Here is a 16,195-nt window from a genome sequence, read left to right as displayed (position 1 = left end):
AAACCTCTGTTTCGGGTTTTACCACATTGAGCTCAGAACGTAAGGGCCGGACCTGACATTTGGAGCCAAAATTCAAATTTTCAGTTTGGCTGAAAAAAGATGAAATATGTGTCCCCCGTGGAAGCCCATGCCATCCCAGGTGAGAAAAATGCAGCATGAATGAAGTCTGAGTGCTAAAACCTCTGTTTCGGGTTTTACCACATTGAGCTCAGAACGTAAGGGCCGGACCTGAAATTTGGAGCCAAAATTCAAATTTTCAGTTTGGCTGAAAAAAGATAAAAATATGTGTCCCCCGTGGAAGCCCATGCCATCCCAGGTGAGAAAAATGCAGCCTGAATGAAGTCTGAGGGCTAAAACCTCTGTTTCGGGTTTTACCACATTGAGCTCAGAACGTAAGGGCCGGACCTGAAATTTGGAGCCAAAATTCAAATTTTCAGTTTGGCTGAAAAAAGATGAAATATGTGTCCCCCGTGGAAGCCCATGCCATCCCAGGTGAGAAAAATGCAGCCTGAATGAAGTCTGAGGGCTAAATCCTCTGTTTCGGGTTTTACCACATTGAGCTCAGAACATAAGGGCCGGACCTGAAATTTGGAGCCAAAATTCAAATTTTCAGTTTGGCTGAAATTGCATGAAATATGTGTCCCCCGTGGAAGCCCATGCCATCCCAGGTGAGAAAAATGCAGCCTGAATGAAGTCTGAGTGCTAAAACCTCTGTTTCGGGTTTTACCACATTGAGCTCAGAACGTAAGGGCCGGACCTGAAATTTGGAGCCAAAATTCAAATTTTCAGTTTGGCTGAAATTAGATGAAATATGTGTACCCCGTGGAAGCCTATGCCATCCCAGGTGAGAAAAATGCAGCCTGAATGAAGTCTGAGTGCTTAAACCTCTGTTTCGGGTTTTACCACATTGAGCTCAGAACGTAAGGGCCGGACCTGAAATTTGGAGCCAAAATTCAAATTTTCAGTTTGGCTGAAAAAAGATGAAATATGTGTCCCCCGTGGAAGCCTATGCCATCCCAGGTGAGAAAAATGCAGCCTGAATGAAGTCTGAGGGCTAAAACCTCTGTTTCGGGTTTTACCACATTGAGCTCAGAACGTAAGGGCCGGGCCTGAAATTTGGAGCCAAAATTCAAATTTTCAGTTTGGCTGAAAAAAGATGAAATATGTGTCCCCCGTGGAAGCCTATGCCATCCCAGGTGAGAAAAATGCAGCCTGAATGAAGTCTGAGTGCTAAAACCTCTGTTTCGGGTTTTACCACATTGAGCTCAGAACGTAAGGGCCGGACCTGAAATTTGGAGCCAAAATTCATATTTTCAGTTTGGCTGAAAAAAGATGAAATATGTGTCCTACGTGGAAGCCCATGCCATCCCAGGTGAGAAAAATGCAGCACGAATGAAGTCTGAGTGCTAAAACCTCTGTTTCGGGTTTTACCACATTGAGCTCAGAACGTAAGGGCCGGACCTGAAATTTGGAGCCAAAATTCATATTTTCAGTTTGGCTGAAAAAAGATGAAATATGTGTCCTACGTGGAAGCCCATGCCATCCCAGGTGAGAAAAATGCAGCATGAAAGAAGTCTGAGTGCTAAAACCTCTGTTTCGGGTTTTACCACATTGAGCTCAGAACGTAAGGGCCGGACCTGACATTTGGAGCCAAAATTCAAATTTTCAGTTTGGCTGAAATTGCATGAAATATGTGTCCCCCGTGAAAGCCTATGCCATCCCAGGTGAGAAAAAATGCAGCCTGAATGAAGTCTGAGGGCTAAAACCTCTGTTTCGGGTTTTACCACATTGAGCTCAGAACGTAAGGGCCGGACCTGAAATTTAGAGCCAAAATTCAAATTTTCAGTTTGGCTGAAATTGCATGAAATATGTGTCCCCCGTGGAAGCCTATGCCATCCCAGGTGAGAAAAATGCAGCCTGAATGAAGTCTGAGGGCTTAAACCTCTGTTTCGGGTTTTACCACATTGAGCTCAGAACGTAAGGGCCGGACCTGACATTTGGAGCCAAAATTCAAATTTTCAGTTTGGCTGAAATTGCATGAAATATGTGTCCCCCGTGGAAGCCTATGCCATCCCAGGTGAGAAAAATGCAGCCTGAATGAAGTCTGAGGGCTAAAACCTCTGTTTCGGGTTTTACCACATTGAGCTCAGAACGTAAGGGCCGGACCTTAAATTTGGAGCCAAAATTCATATTTTCAGTTTGGCTGAAATTGCATGAAATATGTGTCCCCCGTGGAAGCCTATGCCATCCCAGGTGAGAAAAATGCAGCATGAAAGAAGTCTGAGTGCTAAATCCTCTGTTTCGGGTTTTACCACATTGAGCTCAGAACGTAAGGGCCGGACCTGACATTTGGAGCCAAAATTCAAATTTTCAGTTTGGCTGAAAAAAGATGAAATATGTGTCCCCCGTGGAAGCCCATGCCATCCCAGGTGAGAAAAATGCAGCATGAATGAAGTCTGAGTGCTAAAACCTCTGTTTCGGGTTTTACCACATTGAGCTCAGAACGTAAGGGCCGGACCTGAAATTTGGAGCCAAAATTCAAATTTTCAGTTTGGCTGAAAAAAGATAAAAATATGTGTCCCCCGTGGAAGCCCATGCCATCCCAGGTGAGAAAAATGCAGCCTGAATGAAGTCTGAGGGCTAAAACCTCTGTTTCGGGTTTTACCACATTGAGCTCAGAACGTAAGGGCCGGACCTGAAATTTGGAGCCAAAATTCAAATTTTCAGTTTGGCTGAAAAAAGATGAAATATGTGTCCCCCGTGGAAGCCCATGCCATCCCAGGTGAGAAAAATGCAGCCTGAATGAAGTCTGAGGGCTAAATCCTCTGTTTCGGGTTTTACCACATTGAGCTCAGAACATAAGGGCCGGACCTGAAATTTGGAGCCAAAATTCAAATTTTCAGTTTGGCTGAAATTGCATGAAATATGTGTCCCCCGTGGAAGCCCATGCCATCCCAGGTGAGAAAAATGCAGCCTGAATGAAGTCTGAGTGCTAAAACCTCTGTTTCGGGTTTTACCACATTGAGCTCAGAACGTAAGGGCCGGACCTGAAATTTGGAGCCAAAATTCAAATTTTCAGTTTGGCTGAAATTAGATGAAATATGTGTACCCCGTGGAAGCCTATGCCATCCCAGGTGAGAAAAATGCAGCCTGAATGAAGTCTGAGTGCTTAAACCTCTGTTTCGGGTTTTACCACATTGAGCTCAGAACGTAAGGGCCGGACCTGAAATTTGGAGCCAAAATTCAAATTTTCAGTTTGGCTGAAAAAAGATGAAATATGTGTCCCCCGTGGAAGCCTATGCCATCCCAGGTGAGAAAAATGCAGCCTGAATGAAGTCTGAGGGCTAAAACCTCTGTTTCGGGTTTTACCACATTGAGCTCAGAACGTAAGGGCCGGGCCTGAAATTTGGAGCCAAAATTCAAATTTTCAGTTTGGCTGAAAAAAGATGAAATATGTGTCCCCCGTGGAAGCCTATGCCATCCCAGGTGAGAAAAATGCAGCCTGAATGAAGTCTGAGTGCTAAAACCTCTGTTTCGGGTTTTACCACATTGAGCTCAGAACGTAAGGGCCGGACCTGAAATTTGGAGCCAAAATTCATATTTTCAGTTTGGCTGAAAAAAGATGAAATATGTGTCCTACGTGGAAGCCCATGCCATCCCAGGTGAGAAAAATGCAGCACGAATGAAGTCTGAGTGCTAAAACCTCTGTTTCGGGTTTTACCACATTGAGCTCAGAACGTAAGGGCCGGACCTGAAATTTGGAGCCAAAATTCATATTTTCAGTTTGGCTGAAAAAAGATGAAATATGTGTCCTACGTGGAAGCCCATGCCATCCCAGGTGAGAAAAATGCAGCATGAAAGAAGTCTGAGTGCTAAAACCTCTGTTTCGGGTTTTACCACATTGAGCTCAGAACGTAAGGGCCGGACCTGACATTTGGAGCCAAAATTCAAATTTTCAGTTTGGCTGAAATTGCATGAAATATGTGTCCCCCGTGAAAGCCTATGCCATCCCAGGTGAGAAAAAATGCAGCCTGAATGAAGTCTGAGGGCTAAAACCTCTGTTTCGGGTTTTACCACATTGAGCTCAGAACGTAAGGGCCGGACCTGAAATTTAGAGCCAAAATTCAAATTTTCAGTTTGGCTGAAATTGCATGAAATATGTGTCCCCCGTGGAAGCCTATGCCATCCCAGGTGAGAAAAATGCAGCCTGAATGAAGTCTGAGGGCTTAAACCTCTGTTTCGGGTTTTACCACATTGAGCTCAGAACGTAAGGGCCGGACCTGACATTTGGAGCCAAAATTCAAATTTTCAGTTTGGCTGAAATTGCATGAAATATGTGTCCCCCGTGGAAGCCTATGCCATCCCAGGTGAGAAAAATGCAGCCTGAATGAAGTCTGAGGGCTAAAACCTCTGTTTCGGGTTTTACCACATTGAGCTCAGAACGTAAGGGCCGGACCTTAAATTTGGAGCCAAAATTCATATTTTCAGTTTGGCTGAAATTGCATGAAATATGTGTCCCCCGTGGAAGCCTATGCCATCCCAGGTGAGAAAAATGCAGCCTGAATGAAGTCTGAGGGCTAAATCCTCTGTTTCGGGTTTTACCACATTGAGCTCAGAACGTAAGGGCCGGACCTGAAATTTGGAGCCAAAATTCATATTTTCAGTTTGGCTGAAAAAAGATGAAATATGTGTCCCCCGTGGAAGCCCATGCCATCCCAGGTGAGAAAAATGCAGCATGAATGAAGTCTGAGTGCTAAAACCTCTGTTTCGGGTTTCACCACATTGAGCTCAGAACGTAAGGGCCGGACCTGAAATTTGGAGCCAAAATTCAAATTTTCAGTTTGGCTGAAATTGCATGAAATATGTGTCCCCCGTGGAAGCCTATGCCATCCCAGGTGAGAAAAATGCAGCATGAATGAAGTCTGAGTGCTAAATCCTCTGTTTCGGGTTTTACCACATTGAGCTCAGAACGTAAGGGCCGGACCTGAAATTTGGAGCCAAAATTCAAATTTTCAGTTTGGCTGAAATTGCATGAAATATGTGTACCCCGTGGAAGCCTATGCCATACCAGGTGAGAAAAATGCAGCATGAATGAAGTCTGAGTGCTAAAACCTCTGTTTCGGGTTTTACCACATTGAGCTCAGAACGTAAGGGCCGGACCTGAAATTTGGAGCCAAAATTCAAATTTTCAGTTTGGCTGAAATTGCATGAAATATGTGTCCCCCGTGGAAGCCTATGCCATCCCAGGTGAGAAAAATGCAGCCTGAATGAAGTCTGAGGGCTAAAACCTCTGTTTCGGGTTTTACCACATTGAGCTCAGAACGTAAGGGCCGGGCCTGAAATTTGGAGCCAAAATTCAAATTTTCAGTTTGGCTGAAAAAAGATTAAATATGTGTCCCCCGTGGAAGCCCATGCCATCCCAGGTGAGAAAAATGCAGCATGAATGAAGTCTGAGTGCTAAAACCTCTGTTTCGGGTTTTACCACATTGAGCTCAGAACGTAAGGGCCGGACCTGAAATTTGGAGCCAAAATTCAAATTTTCAGTTTGGCTGAAATTGCATGAAATATGTGTCCCCCGTGGAAGCCCATGCCATCCCAGGTGAGAAAAATGCAGCCTGAATGAAGTCTGAGTGCTTAAACCTCTGTTTCGGGTTTTACCACATTGAGCTCAGAACGTAAGGGCCGGACCTGCAATTTGGAGCCAAAATTCAAATTTTCAGTTTGGCTGAAATTGCATGAAATATGTGTCCCCCGTGGAAGCCCATGCCATCCCAGGTGAGAAAAATGCAGCCTGAATGAAGTCTGAGTGCTAAAACCTCTGTTTCAGGTTTTACCACATTGAGCTCAGAACGTAAGGGCCGGACCTGAAATTTGGAGCCAAAATTCAAATTTTCAGTTTGGCTGAAATTGCATGAAATATGTGTCCCCCGTGGAAGCCCATGCCATCCCAGGTGAGAAAAATGCAGCCTGAATGAAGTCTGAGGGCTAAAACCTCTGTTTCGGGTTTTACCACATTGAGCTCAGAACGTAAGGGCCGGACTTGAAATTTGGAGCCAAAATTCAAATTTTCAGTTTGGCTGAAAAAAGATGAAATATGTGTCCCCCGTGGAAGCCCATGCCATCCCAGGTGAGAAAAATGCAGCATGAAAGAAGTCTGAGTGCTAAAACCTCTGTTTCGGGTTTTACCACATTGAGCTCAGAACGTAAGGGCCGGACCTGAAATTTGGAGCCAAAATTCAAATTTTCAGTTTGGCTGAAATTGCATGAAATATGTGTCCCCCGTGGAAGCCTATGCCATCCCAGGTGAGAAAAATGCAGCCTGAATGAAGTCTGAGGGCTAAAACCTCTGTTTCGGGTTTTACCACATTGAGCTCAGAACATAAGGGCCGGACCTAAAATTTGGAGCCAAAATTCATATTTTCAGTTTGGCTGAAATTGCATGAAATATGTGTCCCCCGTGGAAGCCTATGCCATCCCAGGTGAGAAAAATGCAGCCTGAATGAAGTCTGAGGGCTAAATCCTCTGTTTCGGGTTTTACCACATTGAGCTCAGAACATAAGGGCCGGACCTGAAATTTGGAGCCAAAATTCAAATTTTCAGTTTGGCTGAAAAAAGATGAAATATGTGTCCCCCGTGGAAGCCCATGCCATCCCAGGTGAGAAAAATGCAGCATGAATGAAGTCTGAGTGCTAAAACCTCTGTTTCGGGTTTCACCACATTGAGCTCAGAACGTAAGGGCCGGACCTGAAATTTGGAGCCAAAATTCAAATTTTCAGTTTGGCTGAAAAAAGATAAAATATGTGTCCCCCGTGGAAGCCCATGCCATCCCAGGTGAGAAAAATGCAGCATGAATGAAGTCTGAGGGCTAAAACCTCTGTTTCAGGTTTTACCACATTGAGCTCAGAACGTAAGGGCTGGACCTGAAATTTGGAGCCAAAAATCAAATTTTCAGTTTGGCTGAAATTGCATGAAATATGTGTCCCCCCTGGAAGCCCATGCCATCCCAGGTGAGAAAAATGCAGCATGAATGAAGTCTGAGGGCTAAAACCTCTGTTTCAGGTTTTACCACATTGAGCTCAGAACGTAAGGGCTGGACCTGAAATTTGGAGCCAAAAATCAAATTTTCAGTTTGGCTGAAATTGCATGAAATATGTGTCCCCCCTGGAAGCCCATGCCATCCCAGGTGAGAAAAATGCAGCATGAATGAAGTCTGAGGGCTAAAACCTCTGTATCAGGTTTTACCACATTGAGCTCAGAACTAAGGGCCGGACCTGAAATTTGGAGCCAAAATTCACATTTTCAGTTTGGCTGAAAAAAGATGAAATATGTGTCCCCCGTGGAAGCCCATGCCATCCTAGGTGAGAAAAATGCAGCATGAATGAAGTCTGAGTGCTAAAACCTCTGTTTCGGGTTTTACCACATTGAGCTCAGAACGTAAGGGCCGGACCTGAAATTTGGAGCCAAAATTCAAATTTTCAGTTTGGCTGAAAAAAGATAAAATATGTGTCCCCCGTGGAAGCCCATGCCATCCCAGGTGAGAAAAATGCAGCATGAATGAAGTCTGAGGGCTAAAACCTCTGTTTCAGGTTTTACCACATTGAGCTCAGAACGTAAGGGCTGGACCTGAAATTTGGAGCCAAAATTCAAATTTTCAGTTTGGCTGAAATTGCATGAAATATGTGTACCCCGTGGAAGCCTATGCCATCCCAGGTGAGAAAAATGCAGCCTGAATGAAGTCTGAGGGCTAAAACCTCTGTTTCGGGTTTTACCACATTGAGCTCAGAACGTAAGGGCCGGACCTGCAATTTGGAGCCAAAATTCAAATTTTCAGTTTGGCTGAAATTGCATGAAATATGTGTCCCCCGTGGAAGCCGATGCCATCCCAGGTGAGAAAAATGCAGCATGAATGAAGTCTGAGGGCTAAAACCTCTGTTTCGGGTTTTACCACATTGAGCTCAGAACGTAAGGGCCGGACCTGAAATTTGGAGCCAAATTTCAAATTTTCAGTTTGGCTGAAATTAGATGAAATATGTGTCCCCCGTGGAAGCCCATGCCATCCCATGTGAGAAAAATGCAGCCTGAATGAAGTCTGAGGGCTAAAACCTCTGTTTCGGGTTTTACCACATTGAGCTCAGAACGTAAGGGCCGGACCTGAAATTTGGAGCCAAAATTTAATTTTTCAGTTTGGCTGAAGTTGCATGAAATATGTGTCCCCCGTGGAAGCCTATGCCATCCCAGGTGAGAAAAATGCAGCCTGAATGAAGTCTGAGTGCTAAAACCTCTGTTTCGGGTTTTACCACATTGAGCTCAGAACGTAAGGGCCGGACCTGAAATTTGGAGCCAAAATTCAAATTTTCAGTTTGGCTGAAATTGCATGAAATATGTGTCCCCCGTGGAAGCCTATGCCATCCCAGGTGAGAAAAATGCAGCCTGAATGAAGTCTGGGGGCTAAAACCTCTGTTTCGGGTTTTACCACATTGAGTTCAGAACGTAAGGGCCGGACCTGCAATTTGGAGCCAAAATTCAAATTTTCAGTTTGGCTGAAATTGCATGAAATATGTGTCCCCTGTGGAAGCCGATGCCATCCCAGGTGAGAAAAATGCAGCCTGAATCAAGACAGGAGGGCTAAAACCTCTGTTTCAGGTTTTACCACATTGAGTTCAGAACGTAAGGGCCGGACCTGCAATTTGGAGCCAAAATTCAAATTTTCAGTTTGGCTGAAATTGCATGAAATATGTGTCCCCTGTGGAAGCCTATGCCATCCCAGGTGAGAAAAATGCAGCATGAATGAAGTCTGAGGGCTAAATCCTCCGTTTCGGGTTTTACCACATTGAGCTCAGAACGTAAGGGCCGGACCTGAAATTTGGAGCCAAAATTCAAATTTTCAGTTTGCCTGAAATTGCATGAAATATGTGTCCCCCGTGGAAGCCTATGCCATCCCAGGTGAGAAAATTGCAGCCTGAATGAAGTCTGAGGGCTAAAACCTCTGTTTCGGGTTTTACCACATTGAGCTCAGAACGTAAGGGCCGGACCTGAAATTTGGAGCCAAAATTTAATTTTTCAGTTTGGCTGAAGTTGCATGAAATATGTGTCCCCCGTGGAAGCCTATGCCATCCCAGGTGAGAAAAATGCAGCCTGAATGAAGTCTGAGTGCTAAAACCTCTGTTTCGGGTTTTACCACATTGAGCTCAGAACGTAAGGGCCGGACCTGAAATTTGGAGCCAAAATTCAAATTTTCAGTTTGGCTGAAATTGCATGAAATATGTGTCCCCCGTGGAAGCCTATGCCATCCCAGGTGAGAAAAATGCAGCCTGAATGAAGTCTGGGGGCTAAAACCTCTGTTTCGGGTTTTACCACATTGAGTTCAGAACGTAAGGGCCGGACCTGCAATTTGGAGCCAAAATTCAAATTTTCAGTTTGGCTGAAATTGCATGAAATATGTGTCCCCTGTGGAAGCCGATGCCATCCCAGGTGAGAAAAATGCAGCCTGAATCAAGACAGGAGGGCTAAAACCTCTGTTTCAGGTTTTACCACATTGAGTTCAGAACGTAAGGGCCGGACCTGCAATTTGGAGCCAAAATTCAAATTTTCAGTTTGGCTGAAATTGCATGAAATATGTGTCCCCTGTGGAAGCCTATGCCATCCCAGGTGAGAAAAATGCAGCATGAATGAAGTCTGAGGGCTAAATCCTCCGTTTCGGGTTTTACCACATTGAGCTCAGAACGTAAGGGCCGGACCTGAAATTTGGAGCCAAAATTCAAATTTTCAGTTTGCCTGAAATTGCATGAAATATGTGTCCCCCGTGGAAGCCTATGCCATCCCAGGTGAGAAAATTGCAGCCTGAATGAAGTCTGAGGGCTTAAACCTCTGTTTCAGGTTTTACCACATTGAGCTCAGAACGTAAGGGCCGGGCCTGAAATTTGGAGCCAAAATTCATATTTTCAGTTTGGCTGAAATTGCATGAAATATGTGTACCCCGTGGAAGCCTATGCCATCCCAGGGGAGAAAAATGCAGCCTGAATGAAGTCTGAGTGCTAAAACCTCTGTTTCGGGTTTTACCACATTGAGCTCAGAACGTAAGGGCCGGACCTGAAATTTGGAGCCAAAATTCAATTTTTCAGTTTGGCTGAAATTGCATGAAATATGTGTCCCCCGTGGAAGCCTATGCCATCCCAGGTGAGAAAAATGCAGCCTGAATGAAGTCTGAGGGCTAAAACCTCTGTTTCGGGTTTTACCACATTGAGCTCAGAACGTAAGGGCCGGACCTGAAATTTGGAGCCAAAATTCAAATTTTCAGTTTGGCTGAAATTGCATGAAATATGTGTCCCCCGTGGAAGCCTATGCCATCCCAGGTGAGAAAAATGCAGCCTGAATGAAGTCTGAGGGCTAAATCCTCTGTTTCGGGTTTTACCACATTGAGCTCAGAACGTAAGGGCCGGACCTGAAATTTGGAGCCAAAATTCATATTTTCAGTTTGGCTGAAAAAAGATGAAATATGTGTCCCCCGTGGAAGCCCATGCCATCCCAGGTGAGAAAAATGCAGCATGAATGAAGTCTGAGTGCTAAAACCTCTGTTTCGGGTTTTACCACATTGAGCTCAGAACGTAAGGGCCGGACCTGAAATTTGGAGCCAAAATTCAATTTTTCAGTTTGGCTGAAGTTGCATGAAATATGTGTCCCCCGTGGAAGCCTATGCCATCCCAGGTGAGAAAAATGCAGCCTGAATGAAGTCTGAGTGCTAAAACCTCTGTTTCGGGTTTTACCACATTGAGCTCAGAACGTAAGGGCCGGACCTGAAATTTGGAGCCAAAATTCAAATTTTCAGTTTGGCTGAAATTGCATGAAATATGTGTCCCCCGTGGAAGCCTATGCCATCCCAGGTGAGAAAAATGCAGCCTGAATGAAGTCTGGGGGCTAAAACCTCTGTTTCGGGTTTTACCACATTGAGTTCAGAACGTAAGGGCAGGACCTGCAATTTGGAGCCAAAATTCAAATTTTCAGTTTGGCTGAAATTGCATGAAATATGTGTCCCCTGTGGAAGCCGATGCCATCCCAGGTGAGAAAAATGCAGCCTGAATCAAGACAGGAGGGCTAAAACCTCTGTTTCGGGTTTTACCACATTGAGTTCAGAACGTAAGGGCCGGACCTGCAATTTGGAGCCAAAATTCAAATTTTCAGTTTGGCTGAAATTGCATGAAATATGTGTACCCCGTGGAAGCCTATGCCATTCCAGGTGAGAAAAATGCAGCATGAATGAAGTCTGAGGGCTAAATCCTCCGTTTCGGGTTTTACCACATTGAGCTCAGAACGTAAGGGCCGGACCTGAAATTTGGAGCCAAAATTCAAATTTTCAGTTTGCCTGAAAATGCATGAAATATGTGTCCCCCGTGGAAGCCTATGCCATCCCAGGTGAGAAAATTGCAGCCTGAATGAAGTCTGAGGGCTTAAACCTCTGTTTCAGGTTTTACCACATTGAGCTCAGAACGTAAGGGCCGGGCCTGAAATTTGGAGCCAAAATTCATATTTTCAGTTTGGCTGAAATTGCATGAAATATGTGTACCCCGTGGAAGCCTATGCCATCCCAGGGGAGAAAAATGCAGCCTGAATGAAGTCTGAGTGCTAAAACCTCTGTTTCGGGTTTTACCACATTGAGCTCAGAACGTAAGGGCCGGACCTGAAATTTTGAGCCAAAATTCAAATTTTCAGTTTGGCTGAAATTGCATGAAATATGTGTCCCCCGTGGAAGCCTATGCCATCCCAGGTGAGAAAAATGCAGCCTGAATGAAGTCTGAGGGCTAAAACCTCTGTTTCGGGTTTTACCACATTGAGCTCAGAACGTAAGGGCCGGACCTTAAATTTGGAGCCAAAATTCATATTTTCAGTTTGGCTGAAATTGCATGAAATATGTGTCCCCCGTGGAAGCCTATGCCATCCCAGGTGAGAAAAATGCAGCCTGAATGAAGTCTGAGGGCTAAATCCTCTGTTTCGGGTTTTACCACATTGAGCTCAGAACGTAAGGGCCGGACCTGAAATTTGGAGCCAAAATTCATATTTTCAGTTTGGCTGAAAAAAGATGAAATATGTGTCCCCCGTGGAAGCCCATGCCATCCCAGGTGAGAAAAATGCAGCATGAATGAAGTCTGAGTGCTAAAACCTCTGTTTCGGGTTTTACCACATTGAGCTCAGAACCTAAGGGCCGGACCTGAAATTTGGAGCCAAAATTCAAATTTTCAGTTTGGCTGAAATTGCATGAAATATGTGTCCCCGTGGAAGCCCATGCCATCCCAGGTGAGAAAAATGCAGCATGAATGAAGTCTGAGGGCTAAAACCTCTGTTTCAGGTTTTACCACATTGAGCTCAGAACGTAAGGGCTGGACCTGAAATTTGGAGCCAAAAATCAAATTTTCAGTTTGGCTGAAATTGCATGAAATATGTGTCCCCCGTGGAAGCCCATGCCATCCCAGGTGAGAAAAATGCAGCATGAATGAAGTCTGAGGGCTAAAACCTCTGTATCAGGTTTTACCACATTGAGCTCAGAACTAAGGGCCGGACCTGAAATTTGGAGCCAAAATTCACATTTTCAGTTTGGCTGAAAAAAGATGAAATATGTGTCCCCCGTGGAAGCCCATGCCATCCTAGGTGAGAAAAATGCAGCATGAACGAAGTCTGAGTGCTAAAACCTCTGTTTCGGGTTTTACCACATTGAGCTCAGAACGTAAGGGCCGGACCTGAAATTTGGAGCCAAAATTCAAATTTTCAGTTTGGCTGAAAAAAGATAAAATATGTGTCCCCCGTGGAAGCCCATGCCATCCCAGGTGAGAAAAATGCAGCATGAATGAAGTCTGAGGGCTAAAACCTCTGTTTCAGGTTTTACCACATTGAGCTCAGAACGTAAGGGCTGGACCTGAAATTTGGAGCCAAAATTCAAATTTTCAGTTTGGCTGAAATTGCATGAAATATGTGTACCCCGTGGAAGCCTATGCCATCCCAGGTGAGAAAAATGCAGCCTGAATGAAGTCTGAGGGCTAAAACCTCTGTTTCGGGTTTTACCACATTGAGCTCAGAACGTAAGGGCCGGGCCTGAAATTTGGAGCCTAAATTCAAATTTTCAGTTTGGCTGAAAATAGATGAAATATGTGTCCCCCGTGGAAGCCCATGCCATCCCAGGTGAGAAAAATGCAGCATGAATGAAGTCTGAGTGCTAAAACCTCTGTTTCGGGTTTTACCACATTGAGCTCAGAACGTAAGGGCCGGACCTGAAATTTGGAGCCAAAATTCAAATTTTCAGTTTGGCTGAAAAAAGATAAAATATGTGTCCCCCGTGGAAGCCCATGCCATCCCAGGTGAGAAAAATGCAGCATGAAAGAAGTCTGAGGGCTAAATCCTCTGTTTCGGGTTTCACCACATTGAGCTCAGAACGTAAGGGCCGGACCTGAAATTTGGAGCCAAAATTCAAATTTTCAGTTTGGCTGAAATTGCATGAAATATGTGTCCCCCGTGGAAGCCCATGCCATCCCAGGTGAGAAAAATGCAGCCTGAATGAAGTCTGGGGGCTAAAACCTCTGTTTCGGGTTTTACCACATTGAGTTCAGAACGTAAGGGCCGGACCTGCAATTTGGAGCCAAAATTCAAATTTTCAGTTTGGCTGAAATTGCATGAAATATGTGTCCCCCGTGGAAGCCCATGCCATCCCAGGTGAGAAAAATGCAGCCTGAATGAAGTCTGAGGGCTAAAACCTCTGTTTCAGGTTTTACCACATTGAGCTCAGAACGTAAGGGCCGGACCTGAAATTTGGAGCCAAAATTCAAATTTTCAGTTTGGCTGAAAAAAGATGAAATATGTGTCCCCCGTGGAAGCCCATGCCATCCCAGGTGAGAAAAATGCAGCATGAATGAAGTCTGAGTGCTAAAACCTCTGTTTCGGGTTTTACCACATTGAGCTCAGAACATAAGGGCCGGACCTGAAATTTGGAGCCAAAATTCAAATTTTCAGTTTGGCTGAAAAAAGATAAAAATATGTGTCCCCCGTGGAAGCCCATGCCATCCCAGGTGAGAAAAATGCAGCATGAATGAAGTCTGAGTGCTAAAACCTCTGTTTCAGGTTTCACCACATTGAGCTCAGAACGTAAGGGCCGGACCTGAAATTTGGAGCCAAAATTCAAATTTTCAGTTTGGCTGAAAAAAGATGAAATATGTGTCCCCCGTGGAAGCCGATGCCATCCCAGGTGAGAAAAATGCAGCATGAATGAAGTCTGAGTGCTAAATCCTCTGTTTCGGGTTTACCACATTGAGCTCAGAACGTAAGGGCCGGACCTGCAATTTGGAGCCAAAATTCAAATTTTCAGTTTGGCTGAAATTGCATGAAATATGTGTCCCCCGTGGAAGCCGATGCCATCCCAGGTGAGAAAAATGCAGCCTGAATGAAGTCTGAGTGCTAAATCCTCTGTTTCGGGTTTTACCACATTGAGCTCAGAACGTAAGGGCCGGACCTGAAATTTGGAGCCAAATTTCAAATTTTCAGTTTGGCTGAAATTAGATGAAATATGTGTCCCCCGTGGAAGCCCATGCCATCCCATGTGAGAAAAATGCAGCCTGAATGAAGTCTGAGTGCTAAAACCTCTGTTTCCGGTTTTACAACATTGAGCTCAGAACGTAAGGGCCGGACCTTAAATTTGGAGCCAAAATTCAAATTTTCAGTTTGGCTGAAATTGCATGAAATATGTGTCCCCCGTGGAAGCCTATGCCATCCCAGGTGAGAAAAATGCAGCCTGAATGAAGTCTGAGGGCTAAAACCTCTGTTTCGGGTTTTACCACATTGAGCTCAGAACGTAAGAGCCGGACCTGAAATTTGGAGCCAAAATTCAAATTTTCAGTTTGGCTGAAGTTGCATGAAATATGTGTCCCCCGTGGAAGCCTATGCCATCCCAGGTGAGAAAAATGCAGCCTGAATGAAGTCTGAGTGCTAAAACCTCTGTTTCGGGTTTTACCACATTGAGCTCAGAACGTAAGGGCCGGACCTGAAATTTGGAGCCAAAATTCAAATTTTCAGTTTGGCTGAAAAAAGATAAAAATATGTGTCCCCCGTGGAAGCCCATGCCATCCCAGGTGAGAAAAATGCAGCATGAATGAAGTCTTAGTGCTATAACCTCTGTTTCAGGTTTCACCACATTGAGCTCAGAACGTAAGGGCCGGACCTGAAATTTGGAGCCAAAATTCAAATTTTCAGTTTGGCTGAAATTGCATGAAATATGTGTCCCCCGTGGAAGCCTATGCCATCCCAGGTGAGAAAAATGCAGCCTGAATGAAGTCTGGGGGCTAAAACCTCTGTTTCGGGTTTTACCACATTGAGTTCAGAACGTAAGGGCCGGACCTGCAATTTGGAGCCAAAATTCAAATTTTCAGTTTGGCTGAAATTGCATGAAATATGTGTCCCCTGTGGAAGCCGATGCCATCCCAGGTGAGAAAAATGCAGCCTGAATCAAGTCTGAGTGCTAAATCCTCTGTTTCGGGTTTTACCACATTGAGTTCAGAACGTAAGGGCCGGACCTGCAATTTGGAGCCAAAATTCAAATTTTCAGTTTGGCTGAAATTGCATGAAATATGTGTCCCCTGTGGAAGCCTATGCCATCCCAGGTGAGAAAAATGCAGCATGAATGAAGTCTGAGGGCTAAATCCTCCGTTTCGGGTTTTACCACATTGAGCTCAGAACGTAAGGGCCGGACCTGAAATTTGGAGCCAAAATTCAAATTTTCAGTTTGCCTGAAATTGCATGAAATATGTGTCCCCCGTGGAAGCCTATGCCATCCCAGGTGAGAAAATTGCAGCCTGAATGAAGTCTGAGGGCTTAAACCTCTGTTTCAGGTTTTACCACATTGAGCTCAGAACGTTAGGGCCGGACCTGCAATTTGGAGCCAAAATTCAAATTTTCAGTTTGGCTGAAATTGCATGAAATATGTGTACCCCGTGGAAGCCTATGCCATCCCAGGTGAGAAAATTGCAGCCTGAATGAAGTCTGAGGGCTTAAACCTCTGTTTCAGGTTTTACCACATTGAGCTCAGAACGTAAGGGCCGGACTTGAAATTTGGAGCCAAAATTCATATTTTCAGTTTGGCTGAAATTGCATGAAATATGTGTACCCCGTGGAAGCCTATGCCATCCCAGGTGATAAAATTGCAGCCTGAATGAAGTCTGAGGGC

This window comes from Halichoeres trimaculatus, unplaced genomic scaffold (genome assembly GCF_033239565.1).
Source record: "Halichoeres trimaculatus isolate MK-OKI-2021-1 unplaced genomic scaffold, fHalTri1.1 fHalTri1_scaffold_6, whole genome shotgun sequence".
Taxonomy (NCBI): Eukaryota; Metazoa; Chordata; class Actinopteri; order Labriformes; family Labridae; genus Halichoeres; species Halichoeres trimaculatus.
This window is presented reverse-complemented; position numbering follows the sequence as displayed.